General features: G+C 44.9%; 1 protein-coding gene across 2 annotated transcripts in view; it reads right to left on the reverse strand.

The window, feature by feature from the left end:
- Window positions 1–6,573, reverse strand: part of LOC3290304 (uncharacterized) — a 75,676-nt gene extending 69,103 nt beyond the window's left edge. For both annotated transcript variants that reach the window (XM_061644183.1, XM_061644182.1), the window contains exon 1: window positions 6,288–6,573. The gene's annotated coding sequence lies outside the window, so the exon portion shown is untranslated. The remainder of the gene's footprint in view (window positions 1–6,287) is intronic.
- Between the last annotated feature and the right edge of the window lie 6,547 nt (window positions 6,574–13,120).

Here is a 13,120-nt window from a genome sequence, read left to right on the forward strand (position 1 = left end):
CAGGCTCTTGGCGGGGGTCAAGGGAAAAATGTTCGATAATTCCTTACGCACCATCCCGTAATTGCGCAGAACGTTAAAGAGCTCCTCCCGTTTTAAATGCTTTAACTCGTTTGTAATTATGATGGCCTGGATGTGTTTTTTGTTCGATGCTTTCCCTTTGCCTGGTTGGCCTTCTTCTTTCCCTTCCTAAGGTCTATTCTTCCGAGTATCAAAGTACAAGCATGAACACCGCGCGCCGAGTGTCACGGAGTTTTGCTTTGCTTTCTTCTTATAATCCTATCCCCCCTGACAGTGTTGCCGGCTTAATCGTACTGCACTTGTGTTTACAAACTGTGGCAGGAGCGGAGAGAAAAAAGCGGTCCAAACAACCTTTCATAACGCATCATAAGCTCCCGCCTGGTCAAGGTTATTCCGATCCGTCGATTATGCTCCGCCACTTCTTTCTCTATTGTGATCGAGCGGTAAGGATTTTTTGGGAGGGGGAATTTTCCACACTTCCTTTACCATCTCCTATTTATGTACCACATGCCGTTGACTCAGCACAAAAAACCCTCGCAAACTGCTCGCTTCGATCACCGATAGATTCACCGATGCGTAGCCAATCGAAAAGGGGAGCCCTTATCAACAGGGGACTCTTTCTTCTCCGGTTTCGACAGGTCCGCTAATGGAAACTTCAAAACATGTGCCTTGCATCCCACACAAAGACCAGCGGTTATGAGTTTATCTAGTGGATTGGTTTGTCTGTTTTTTTTTCTTCTCCCTTCGTCTTTATTGCCCTATTTCAAAAGCAACTAAAAAAAGTGTTGATAAAGTAATACAAACAAGCCCTTGGCCAGCTCAGTGCAACAGTAAAGTTTGATTGCTAGAGAGAGAGAGGAAAAAAATCAAATTAGTCTGTCAGAAGTGGTGAGATAACTGTGCAACAATGCAGGAAGCACACATTGGAAGCGTTTGAATAAAAATATTGGTTGCCGGTTCGTGATTAATTAAAAAGGAAATAAAAACAATTCGAAAGGCGTAAAGCTACACAAAACAAAAAAAAAACACCCCGTCTATTAAGGTTACTGTAGAAGCTGGTACTGGTTTTATGGCGAGGAAGACACACTTCCCCCTTAATCTAGGCTCGACCTACCAGAACCGGAAAGTAATTATCGGCCACATCAGCCCATACGGTAGCTGATGTGGCTTATAACATGGGAGAAGAAAAAGGAATGAAAAATCTTATAACAAATTCAATTAAAATACTTCCCCATCGTGCGGATACACATCCCGACAAGTTCTGTTCTTTACATCACGCTTTTTTTCGTTCATCTCTGGCACGCTTCAACGATCAGAATCGAACGAATTGCGGACGCAAATGCACTCCTTACGTCCCTCAGTTCAACCGCTCACTTTGGGCGACATTTGGGACCTTAAATGAAGCCATCACACGGAGAAGGAGATGTGATAATTACCTCCCGGGGAACGTCCGGTAATCCGGGGGGACCCCCAAAATACCCATAAAGCGTTGCAAATTAGACACTGCTTGCAAGTAATGCGCCCAACCGCCGACACTCTGGCAGGAACCCACGGTTACGCTCCATTTCAATCGTTCGGGATAGATTCAATCGCCTCCGTGTGGCGTCTTGTCCGATGTGTCTGTTCCGCATGGCGCAGACACACGGCGATGGGTGCTAAGAATGCTTGTCGCTAGATTGTTTCTAGCATTGCTTCACGGTGTTTTATTTACGAGCTGCTAATCGGGCCAAAGGCTCGCAGCGGTTGATCCCGCAGCACGAACATTCCACTATCCATTCACCACCTTCGCCGCCCGGTGGGTCACATTAGAAACGCGTCGTCGTCGTTTCGCATCTTGTGCTTCTTGTCGTCGTCCCTATTTGTGGTTAATTGAATGGAGAAAATGAATTAACGCAACGGGGATGCTTCAGTCTGGGGGACCCTGATCGGACCCTGTTCCGCGTAGATGTTTCAGTTAATTTTGTTTTCTTTTCGCGCTGTTGCTGTTTTGCCTTCTTTTTTTTGTAGATTGTCTTGTTTTTTTTGCAGCTCTCATTCTACTTCTACACCCGCGGGCAATATCGGCACCAGCATCTTTGTCGATGTTTTTGTTTTGGCCCACCGTCGGAGGGCTGATCACGCGAGCAGTTCTGCACATGATGGCAGCATTTGAGGGGAAGGCAAAACGGCACGTCTAAATCCATTAGTCTACTTTTTTGAGTCCATCAAGCGTTGTGTTTGGAGCGCAATGGTGTCGTTTGAAGTTGCTACATTGATATTTAATATCAGTTTCACCTATGTTATACGACGGAATTTTATTTTTGATGATTTTTACAAAGCAAATATAAATATTTTAAGAAGCAATACAAGATCATTGCTTTACTTTTTTATTTGTTATTTAATTAACTTACATTGTTTTCTCCACAAACATCAACTGTGGTGTTCTTAAAACCCTGCAAATGTTAGCAATAAAGCATACCTTTAGGCGCTAATCTACATGCTCATACTATTCCAGGTCATTCATGGTCAAACATCAATTTCCAGCCTACTCATCGGCTCGAATCTTCGTTGAAGCTCCATATCCACGCACCAACATCGCAAAACACGAAAAAAGTATCGAAAACTTCCGTTAATCTTTCACCAAATTTCATCCCGATAGCGATCAGTATCAGCCAATCATTCGACCCGGTCGCTTAAAATAAACCACCCTCTTTCTAGGATAAGCCACCTATCCGTCATGCAACCGACAGCAACACCTACCCACTCATCGACCTCGACCGAAGCTAAGCATTATGCATCATGATCCCAAATTTGGCTACACACCGCACAACCGATAATGGGTAAAAAGTCATCTACAGTCTGTGCGAACGAAGAAAAACAAAAAAAGGAGTAAGAAACAACAACATCAACCAATCACTCAACACTTCAACGGAGGTACTCCATCTCGCGAGGCGCGCAATAAGCGCGGGTAATGATAAGCAAATAATTATTAAAATATAATGAAGTAATTTGCTACGCTCCAAATATTGCACAACGCCAGGTGATGATGATGGCGGTGGCGGCGGCCGCGGCCCCAAGACAGGAGTCTCGGACGGCTCGCCGATTAAACATTTCCATACCGTGCGGGGCAGGGCAGTTTCGCGGTCGGTGCCAATCATTGTTCATATACCATCCCACCCTCATCACGCCCGCATCATCAACATCACCACCTTCAGCCGCGGCGTCGTTAGTCGATTGGCGAATCACGCCTGTGTGGTGGTGGTGATGGTGGTTGGTCGTAAGAGGTTGCTTTTTCTGTTTGGGTTCGATTTCTACTTAAACGATGAAGACGTTGTGTGCATGCAAAAATAGGAAACGATCACGCCAGAGCAGCGAGCGCACGATGCTTAAGCAGCCGATGAGCCTAAAACAAGCCGCACTTAGGCTACACGGTGGAGCAGAAGCAGCAAGAGCAGAAGAGCAGCTCGGGTTGGCAGAAGAGCTAAATCGTGGCTAATGCACCCCGCGATCGTCCAAATTGAGTTGCGAACATCTACGCACGGTTGAAGGCTTTTGCCGCGGCGAGCCGCAAACATCAACAAGTGCGTTGGTTTGTTATGTTTGGTTGTTCGACTTAATGCAGTGCCCAAAGTTACGGAATTGACCGTAGCGCAAGAGATGCACGGGCGCGCTAGCCTCACCCTGCAGGACGACCTGTACTCACTTGCTGGGGCGGTGGCCAGGGAAAGGGAACTACATACAAGCGCGGAATAAAACATAACACATTTGCTTGCGCTTGTGACTGTCTGCACGCAGCATGCACGCGCTGTAAGAACATTTTATTCTCCACCGTACGCGGAACTAATCATATTCAGCGCAAGGGCGAAAGAAAGCTTTAATTGGGACTGCAGGAATGCAAACATCATTGTTAGCGTACACATCTCTTTGTGGTTTCTTTGTTTTAATGCAACATCGTTACGGTAATGAGCAGCACCATAAGAAGCTGCAATGTGTTTTTTAGGTATTTTAATGTTTCTGTTTATGAAATGACTTACGGTGAAGAATAAGAATAATTGCAAGAGATGGTTTTGAAAATAAAGAAGAAGAAGTACATGCAATAACGATTGACAAATTATTATTTGAACGTTAATTAATAAGAAAATATAAAATAGTATCGTTCGTTCGTTTGCTTGTAACAAGAGACTTCAACGTCCGAGAAGACACGAACTCACCAAAGGAAAAATATGCTTCATGCAAAAACTTATTTCTGATCAAAAGATAATCTCATAAACTTCCTTTTGCAAAGGTGTAAAACAACAAAAAGCTATCATCAAAAGATAATCATGATCGTTGGTCTCCAAAACCCCAGTAGCTCCATGCTTACGGTGCCTTGAACGTGTCGATAAAATATGGAGCTTACGGTTAATGCCAACCATCGCGACACCTCTCTACTCTCTGTCCCTGTGTTTCCTTTTTCTTTCGCATGCAGATTGAACCACTTTTCAAAGTTACAGAAAGACGGAACGACACAATCCTCCATCAAAAGGCGCTTAGCTTCTTGTGTACCTCCTCCCCGGGCAGCGAACTCGCCCTGAAGCCCAGGGAACAGCGAAAGCATTTCAAGCGTCGATCTCGAGATCCTAATTTATCTCCCACTTCACATCAAGCTATGGGCGAACTAATTGAAAGCTTACTACGGATGGGCGATGGCCGTCGTTTAAGGTGCAGCCAATCTGTAGCTGATCGTTCATTAATCGGGCGTTGCACACTGGAAGGTTTGATGAAGCGAAGGAGGCAAACAACGAAAGTGTCTTTCGATCCCAAATCGTATGATAAAGAAAGAGAAAGAGATTTTAAAGAAAAGAGAAATTTTGGTATGGTATGCAGAAAAGCTGTAGGACAATTGAGAAAAGATATGGAATGCAATAAGTATTTCAAATAACTATGTAATATTTCATACCATTGATTTTCAGATCATTTTTTTCCTCTCTCAATCAATCAAACTATTAACATCACAAATATTGTTTGCTTGCGATTGTCACCAACAAACCAATATCGTTTTACATCCCTCCAATCAAACCGCAAAGCAAAGTGAACGACTTTCCAAACTTCATAACATTATCTCCGATTCCCCATCGAACGGAAACAATCATAACGTTGCATCACCGTCGCTGTGGGTAGGCCCTACGAGCACAAACCCTTCAAACCTGGTCATTAGGAAAATCGAAACAAAAACCCCAAAATGCATCGCTTATTAGTAAACATAAACCGGTGCGTGAGAAAGAGATCACTTTCACATACCGAAAAAGGGGGTCTTTGGTCACAGGTATTTTAAAACATTGTAAACAGAAAAAAAAATTGACTCGATTCTTGCTACGGGAACAGCTTTATTGAATCAATCAAAATACCGCACAACTGACAGTTGCAACTCTCAAACACTAAGCAGTATGGTCGTTGTCATTTGTGCATTTTTGACGCTCCTTCAAAGGTTTCATTTTTCAACCTGTCAATCGGTGCATTGATAACATTTTTTGCTCTCTCCCTGTGTCTATTTTCCACTCGATTTCACCGACTATCAAAATCTCACCCTTCCTTCCTTCAGCTCAGCGCATCTTTACGCTTGATTTCATCGCTTTAATTTTGCCCCTCGCGGCCCATGCTTTCCGCTTGATTGAGGAGAACATTATCACTCGAACGCCCCTTCGGGAGAGGCAACTATCGCACACGCACATACCGAAACTGATGCATAATTCCCGCACCCTCACACGATCATGGCGCGTCGTCGGTGCACCGGTAATGCACCAATTCGCATCACGAATCCCAACCATACCGGATCGGTACCGTGATCGTGCGAATAATAAAAGTGAAAACCAAACCCACCCACCCGAACGAAAGGTGTGAATTTTCCTTCCCATCACACGATGGGCCCATCGGGCCCGTTTGATGATGGTTTGAGCGAATAACGATTGTAGAAAAAAACTCCCTTAAATGCACCATGCATAAGTCACGGCAGGCTGTGACACTGTGCTGTGGAAAGAAAAATGATCCCTTCGCGTCTGCAGAGGGAAAATTCCACCACCCGCGTGCAGTAAAAAATGTCGCTCGAGAAGGGTTGGAAATGCAATGTTGTGTGAAAAAGACACCCAGTGCCAAGGTGATGAGAGCCCTTTTCTATGGGAAACAGACATCTACTGACCCGTTCCTTCCCCATTCCCTGCCCCAAGCCACTGGGTGTATGTGTATGTAATTTTATTTCTATGCAATTTTTCTTTTTCCCTTCTCCCTCCGTGGCCACAAACCCTTTCACTCACCTTGTTCCTTTTTGTCGTGTAGTGGGCGCTACCAGCCAGCGTGTGGACTAATTATTGCATTGTATTCTAAGTTGCTCGTATCACACACACATACACACCACACACACCTTGTCACACACTACACCTTCGAGGGAAGTTCGCTAACTAGATCACCGCCTCACACAGTCTGCACAGTCTGTGGCGCACCCTTCTTCGCACTTCCGTTTGCAGCGATGACTTTTGCTTTTGCTGCGTTTTGTTTCGTTTGCTGTGTGCCGGTGCACAATCAACCACCAAGCAGGCCGGGAAGGGGGATGGGGGCTTCGTTCTTCAGCCCGGGGAAGGGGGCCCTACCCTTCGTTAAGGGTAGCGAGGGGAGAAAACTTAGCCCTAACGCAAGGGGAGTTACTGTTGAGCCGGCAAGGTCTGGTGGTGATGAAGATGATACGTCAAGGTCTCGAGCACGAGAACGATGTGGTGGCGGTGCGTGTTGGATTGCTTCAATTGCTTCAGTCCAGTTGCAGCGGAAAGGAAGCAAATGTGCGTGGTGGGAAACAACTCTTCTTCACTCTGTGCAAGTGTGCATTCAAAGTGAAACTGAAACTTATCGCTTCACGTAGAACGCCCTTTCTGTCACTGCTAATGATGATTTAACACAGAGCGTAGAAAAAACACTATCACACGCATGCAGACAGTCGCTTGCTTTAATCACGCTGTTTTTTTTTTGTGAAGTTTAGAAGGTGAAATTTCTCTCCAAACTCCAAACACCGAACGTTTCACTTTTGCGCATTCAAATTAGCCGTACGAAGTTTTGGCGACACACTCGCTTGTTTATGTTTCTTTTCGTTTTCCGTGACGGTCGGGATGTTTGTTGTCGTTTATTTTTCTCTTCTTTTCGCTTCCTATTTCTCCCTCCTCCTTTTGAGTTGCCTAACGATCAATAAATCACCGAAAAATAAGGCGGAAGCGGATTCGATCGTGATAGTGCACCCGTATAACAACACGAAGCCGCACAAAACGGAAGCGCAAACCGGCCGCCGGTATGGAGAAATTAAAAGCACACGCACACACGCACGCACAAACACACGCAAACGGCACAGCGCGTACGCAAATTTTGGCGGAAGTGGCAAATTTCGGAAAAGGAAATCACGATCCGGGCGATCCGTGTAGCACCACCCCGGTTAGCACCAAGCGTGCACGCGCGCGCGCACACACACTCTCAGCGAAGAAGCGGGAGCCACAGCCACAAGAAGGCAAAAAAGTCCGTCAAGGCCGCTGGTCCAACGGCGAATGCAGACGGGTGCGCCAAGACGATGCCAAAGAAGGTGCCCCGGTGCCTCGGTCGGCGAACCAAGCCGAAAGCGAAGACACCGATTGGCCACCCGGACTAGCAGCCGTAGAGAGAGGAAACGAGTGGAGCATTCCGTACGCAGCAAAGTGGTAGCAAGCGGTGGAGATTTACACGCGAGCGAGCTCGCGCCGCCGCCGTCGAAGAAGGTGTGTGTGCGCAAGAAGGCAAACGCGATGATTTCTCATTTCTCCACCGCACTTCTGTAGGGGCGCTTGGCGGTTCGTTTCGTTCGTGGTTCATCGGTGAGTGACGACGGTTTCGGACGCGGGGCGCTTTTTTCAATGTTGTGCCAGGTCGTGAAGTGGTTGCTTTTCATTGCCTTTTGCTCTACAGATCGGTAGTGTCGGAAGCGTCGTTCGGCTGTGAGCGCTAGCGTGGTACGGTAGTATCAAAAGACTTCAGCGATTGATAAGAGACGAACCTCGGTAAAAAGTTTGATCAATTCGTTAGAACGATTAGCCTTTAAGGCTTATTTATTAATTTAAGTTTACAAATATATTTTAAAACTACATACAAATGTTTAAATGATGACCTAAAAATGATAATTTAAATATCCTATTTTCTTCATATATTGTTTGTATATATTTATGTCATTAGCTATGAATTCCGTTCTACGGTTGTTCAACCGACTTGCATCGTGTTCTATCTCAAGAACAATATACCCATCAGCAAACATGCAGAACAACCTGCAGCACGTCTGCCTTCAACATCTTCCCCAACCGGAGTGAACCATCATCGCAGGCAGACGACAAGCTCCAGCAGTCCCGCGAACCCGAACGTCGTAAGCACTCACCCGAGCAACCCGTGTTCATGCACAGCATGCCGCTGAGTTCCAGCACTTGAAGAAAGAGACCACCGTATAGTGCCACACACCACACCGTACCGCTCAGGAAAACCCTCTCACTCAGGGGGGTGACTCAGTGAAGCGTGCGTACTGTGCGGGGTAGAAGAAAAGCAATTTAAAATGATTTAATTTATCCAGCCATTACGCAACCTGATAACGACATAACGCCCTGTCACTGTTGACCGTTGTTTTGTGGCGTCCACTTTGGGGCACGATCATTATTAACCGTGTCACCTAGTGTTCTATGCGTGTGTGGATGGAACATTCCAGAAAAAAAAACCTTAGCATATAGGGTAAAAATATGAACTATAGATGAGTTTTTTTCCCTTTAAACAGTTGTTTTCAACAGGTCATGACTGACGTCAACGCTTCTAATCATTCACTTCCCTTTAAAGCTTACCCAAAAGTACACCCATCAAAGAAAACCAAGACATGATCATTAAATTTTATTACCCTCTCCCACCCTCCAACCAGAACCACAATTGTTCGGGAAAGAAATGAAATAAATCGGTAAGTAGCAACTTATTTCGATGTAATACATGCGGATACCGGCACCGTGCGATGATTGTTTCCCGCTTTTTACACCGGCATTCCGGCGTTTCGGGAAGGTTTAAGCGGTACACCTCTACGGTAATGTAACCGCAGCCGAAGATCATTTTCGTTGGTCCGTTTGAAGCGCACGTAATCCGTCTGAGATCAACACACCCCGGAGATCTATTTTTAAACAGCATCAACAACAACAGAACAATGCTGGAATGAGCTCATCAGCGGGTACGAAACGCACGGAAGGAAATTATGATCGAAAAACAGTGCAAATTGTTGCCTATTATTGTACGATCTATTGAAGCTTTTCTACGAGGATTCTAAAAACAAATGGGCTGTATGTAGTGTGAACATTTCTACCGTATTTGAATGTGTTCAGCATCTATTACACTAATCATATTGTTAGTTTGAAGTCTTCTGTCTAACCAGTTTTTCCAATGAAAATATAATCACTTCTAATGCCTCTAAGAGCCTAAACTACTCGCCATTACCACCTGCCCACCAAAACTATCAGCTTCTCAGGTCGATAATTTTCCCCAACAGCTCGTTTAAGCTGCCCAGGAGAACGCACCACCATCGTATTTGGTCCACTTTTAAGGTACCGGTCCCTAATTATGTCATCATTGCTGCCGCAACACATGCACGCAACGCAGCATTCTGGTTTCGTCCATTACCAAACGCTAGATTATTTCACCCAAGGACTGACCGGACTCGGGGCTTAACGGGAAAGCTCGCCCCACTCTCGATGGGGGGAAAAGAAAAATTACACTCTATCCCTCCCACCAGCAAAAACACTCACACACAATCTGCGCTGGTTGAAAGACAACTTTTTAGCTGCCTCCTCTCCTGCGATGCATAAATGCTTCCCACCCAAACAAACCGGAAATTCGAAACTGGGAAAAATCGGTGCACCTATCCCAATCGGATCCGCATCCAAGCATCCGCGGGCAGGCAAATTTATCTCATACACAGTCTCTTCTTCCCGCCACCGGCACCGTTGGAAAGCTGCTGCTCCGGGCTCGATCAACCTGAATCCGTGGAAACTGGTTCCGGACAACATTTTTCAGCGACTGTGCAAGGGGGCTCGTTTGGATTCTTGTTCCATCTTCACACTGGCCGCTGCATGCCTTACATCCGCACAGCAGCGGGATGCAGAGAGATGCAAAATTCAAGCACCAACTGCGCCCTGTACCAGGAAACCGTTATCCTTGTTTAGGGGTTTGTTGGTTGGTATTAGAACAGGCTAGAAAAGTGGACCGAGAGGCAATCCTTTCCCTGTGTCTGTGGTATCATGTCCAAAACGACCTGATTTCGTAGGGGGAAATTAATGATTCTAGCTGAATGTTATTTAGGATGGGTAACATGGCTCGATGCGACATATGATGACATTGCATGCACAGAAAGTATTAACCCGATTGGATCGAATTTCACGGTGGAGTAGTTTGAATAAAAAAATGGCACCTACGAGTAGTATTTATCATAGGAAACGATATGGAAAACAATCCTGCTTTAGATAGGAATTGTTGTATCTTGTACTTTTAAACGTGGAATGAAGAAAAGTGGAACAAGTGCAAATGTTGCTGAAAAGTTGAATTGACTGAAGGACCTGTAAAATAATAAAAATAGTTCTTTCTGTTCAATTTTGCTTATTTTTTAAATCATCTTTTACTAAATAGGTTCACCTTCAATGTAACATTCAATAGACTTCAATTTAAGAGCACGCGACGAACCCCTTTTTATAAATGTCAATAAAGTATCTAATTTATGTCTACAAACTGCTTTCAATATAAGGTTTTAGAACAATTTAAACTATTCAAAATCAAGTCGTGTTTGCAGAAAGCTTCAGTGGATTTAATGGAATATTATCCGTAGGCTTTTGTTTTGTGTTTTTTACGTTTTTAAATAAAGTAAACTAACCATAACAAATTAATATCATCATTCATTCTAAATCTGAATCTTCAAAGGCCTAGGTACAATATAATCCTCCAACCTTGCTTCACACCGAGCGCTCGGGACAAGCAATCAATATTTTACGCTCCATCACGCCTGCAGTAACGAAGAGCGATAAAACTTCCCCCAACCGAACGCTGTCACGCTCGATCGCTTCACTTGCTCCCCCAGCTTTACCACCCCAAGCACGCGCTTAATGCCCAATTGGTACGATAAACAAACAGGTGAACTGACACCTGCTCGCAATACGCACTTGTCACTTAGATCATTGTCCTACTCTCGTGGTTTTTATTGCGGCCCTCATCTAGCCTCATCCCGGGCCTGCCCAAACAAACGCAACTGCACCATGTAACGCTGCAACGCTGAAGCAACTCCTATCGCAAGCCCAACTCCGCTTAAACCGATTTCGTAAAGAAATGCAAAAGCAAGGCTCATCCCCGATACGGTCTGTCTCACGGCCGGGTCTGACTTTATGTGGAAATGAGCTGGCAGTAAATGCTCCACCGCAAGCGTGGACACCCATGTTGGGGCTGGCGTAGCAGATGCGTCCCTACCGCCCCATAATGTACGCACGGGATCTGTTGTCTCCGGCAACCGGTTGCGGAGTTACCGGTACAAACCGGCGGTCACCCTTACCCCCAAAGACAAAACCGTTTCCCGAGGGGGCGTCCGATGGACAATTGAAGAAATTGAAAACTTTATAAATATTTCATTAGAGCCGAGAGCCGCTTACCTTCTTCACCTGCGCTCGGGGGTTGACGGTCGTGTACCCGCATGGTTTGGTCGGTGGACAAAACACTACAACGCTGTAAAGGCGCGTCTAAAGATGATTCAACCGGGAGAGCCGCATGAAGATTCGTCGTAATTCATTCCGTGAGCAATCAGGGTAATTTATTGCGTCCCCTGGGAAAACTGCCCATTGGGGCACGATGGTGCGTCGCTGAGCAGCAGCGATCTGTGCGTAACTCGTGCGTTGTTTTGCCCCCTTCGAAGCTGATGATGCGCATGTCCTACGACGTGCGGGATCGGTTTTATTTATGTGGCTTTTGAATTTTCCTCCAGCGGTGCAAACAAAATGCCAATCAATGTTGCCGCGTCTGTGTGATTGGGTATACACAATTGAACGCTTATGATCGTTCGCATACTACACCGGTGGGAGTTGGAGGAAAATTCTTCCAAACAGCCATGAATTTGCTTCGCTCGTGGGGAGGATGGGGATTAGATTTTCCCAGGTTCTTTGTACGCTAATGTTCATGTAATGACACAAATCGTCCATTTGCGAGAGCGATTGCGTTGGTCGCTGTGATGTGTTGAAATATGGTTTTAATCATTGCCGTGCATTACCGAACATGGGAAACAGTAGTTTCAAAGCAGCTTGGAATAATAAAGGTGTTGTTTTCTTGTCCAGATTACTTTTATTTATATATGGTGGTGAGAGGCGATTGGAGCTTTTTTCATGATTTACCATGGGATTGTAATAAATGTAATGAAATTCCAGTTTCTTTTATTTAAACTGCATTGTGTTTGTATATTTCAATTTTACATAAATTTTAAAAATGATGTTAAACACTACAAAGAAACAACATTCAATCAATTGACATTAACTTGTCTATTTATGCAATCAAAATATTGGATAATCTCGCAGAAATATTACAATGTATAAAAATACATTGTAAAAAACTGAACCAAATTGAGAACGGAAATATAAATCCATTTCTAAAACAAGATATCCACATTGTATGCATTGAATGAACATCAGTAATGCATTTTAATAACGGCTGCACACCAACCTGAACTGCTCCACATTAAACATTAAAGACTGAACTTCAAACATTTACTTCAAATCGGGAACACCTTAAAAAACTTGCAGACATTTTTTACTGTCTAAACACGTACATTGACCACACATTTCAAACTTATAATTAACGGTTCAAACGGCTTAAACGAGCGCACAGATCCGGGTGCATCCGGGGAATAGAGTGTAAACCCCGCGAGTAGATGATGCTTGAAACATCCGAATGCCCTATCCCGAGCGCTACATGCAAATAACGAGGACGGCCTCGGCTATCGCCACTAAAACAAAACTAGCTTTGCATCACACTTCACCGCGTTTAAGGTCAGAGTCGCAATGAGGTTTTGGGAGGCTCCGAACCCCGTGCGCACTTC

The sequence above is a fragment of the Anopheles gambiae genome, chromosome 2, assembly GCF_943734735.2.
Source record: "Anopheles gambiae chromosome 2, idAnoGambNW_F1_1, whole genome shotgun sequence".
NCBI classification, from domain to species: domain Eukaryota; kingdom Metazoa; phylum Arthropoda; class Insecta; order Diptera; family Culicidae; genus Anopheles; species Anopheles gambiae.